Genomic DNA, 2,011 nt, shown 5'->3' with positions numbered 1-2,011 from the left:
ATAGAGTTGAACTAGCTCTATAGCATAGTACAAATAATTTTACACTAGAGTTAAACTAGCTCTATAAGCTAGTTCGAATAATTTTACAATAGAGTTGAACTAGCTCTATAGCCTAGTACAAATAATTTTACACTAGAGTTGAACTAGCTCTATAAGCAAGTTGAAATAATTTTACTCTAGAGTTGCACTAGCTCTATAGCCTAGTACAAATAATTTTACACTAGAGTTGAACTAGCTATATAAGCTAGTTCAAATAATTTTTACACTAGAGTTGAACTAGCTCTATAGCCTAGTACAAATAACTTTACACTACAATTGAACTAGCTCTATAAGCTAGTTGACATAATTTTACACTAGAGTTGAGCCAGCTCTATAAGCTAGTTCAAATAATTTTACACTGGAGTTGAACTAGCTTTATAGGCTAGTACAAATAATTTTACACTAGAGTTGAACTAGCTCTATAAGCTAGTTAAAATAATTTAGAGTAGAGTTGACCTAGCTCTCTATAGCCTAATACAAATGATTTTACACTAGAGTTGAACTAGTTCTATAGCCTACTACAAATAATTTTACAATAGAGTTAAACTAGCAATATAAGCTAGTTCAAATAATTTTACACTAGAGTTGAACTAGCTCTATAAGCTAGTTGAAATAAATTTTTCACTAGAGTTGCACTAGCTCTATAGCCTAGTACAAATAATTTGACACTAGCGTTGAACTAGCTCTATAAGCTAGTTCAAATAATTTTACACTGGAGTTGAACTAGCACTATAGCCTAGTACAAATAATTTTACACTAGAGTTGAACTAGCTCTATAGCCTAGTACAAATAATTTTACACTAGAGTTGAACTAGCTGTATAAGCTAGTTAAAATAATTTTACACTATAGTTGTACTAGCTATATAAGCTAGTTCAAATAATTTTACACTAGAGTTGAACTAGCTCGATAGCCTAGTACAAATAATTTTACACTATAATTGAACTAGCTGTATAAGCTAGTTGAAATAATTTTACACTAGAGTTGAGCTAGCTCTATAAGCTAGTTCAAATAATTTTACACTAGAGTTGAACTAGCTCTATAAGCCTAGTACAAATAATTTTACACTAGAGTTGAACTAGCTCTATAAGCTAGTTAAAATAATTTTACAATAGAGTTGACCTAGCTCTATAGCCTAATACAAATGATTTTACACTAGAGTTGAACTAGTTCTATAGCCTATTACAAATGATTTTACACTAGAGTTGTACTAGCTCTATAAGCTAGTTCAAATAATTTTACAGTAGAGTTGAACTAGCTCTATAGCCTAGTACAAATAATTTTACACTAGAGTTGAACTAGCACTATAAGCTAGTTCAAAAAAATTTACACTAGAGTTGAACTACCTCTATAGCCTAGTACAAATAATTTTACACTGGAGTTAAACTAGCTCTATAAGCTAGTTCAAATAATTTTATACCAGAGTTGAACTAGCAATATAGACTAGTACAAATAATTTTACACTAGAGTTTAACTAGCTCTATAAGCTAGTTCAAATAATTTTACACTAGAGTTGAACTAGATTTATTGTCTAGTACAAAGAATTTTACACTAGAGTTGAACTAGCTCCATAAGCTAGTTCAAATAATTTTACACTAGAGTTGAACTAGCTCTATAGCCTAGTGCAAATAATTTTACACTAGAGTTGAACTAGCTCTATAAGCTAGTTAAAATAATTTTACAATAGAGTTGACCTAGCTCTATAGCCTAATACAAATGATTTTACACTAGAGTTGAACTAGTTCTATAGCCTATTACAAATGATTTTACACTAGAGTTGAACTAGCTCTATAAGCTAGTTCAAATAATTTTACAGCAGAGTCGAACTAGCTCTATAGCCTACTACAAATAATTTTACACTCGAGTTGAACTAGCACTATAAGCTAGTTAAAATAATTTTACACTATAGATGAACTAGCTGTATAAGCTAGTTCAAATAATTTTACACTAGAGTTGAACTAGCTCTATAGCCTA

Source organism: Triticum aestivum, chromosome 7A (assembly GCF_018294505.1).
Source record: "Triticum aestivum cultivar Chinese Spring chromosome 7A, IWGSC CS RefSeq v2.1, whole genome shotgun sequence".
Lineage (NCBI taxonomy): Eukaryota > Viridiplantae > Streptophyta > Magnoliopsida > Poales > Poaceae > Triticum > Triticum aestivum.
Note: the sequence above shows the minus strand (reverse complement) of the source record.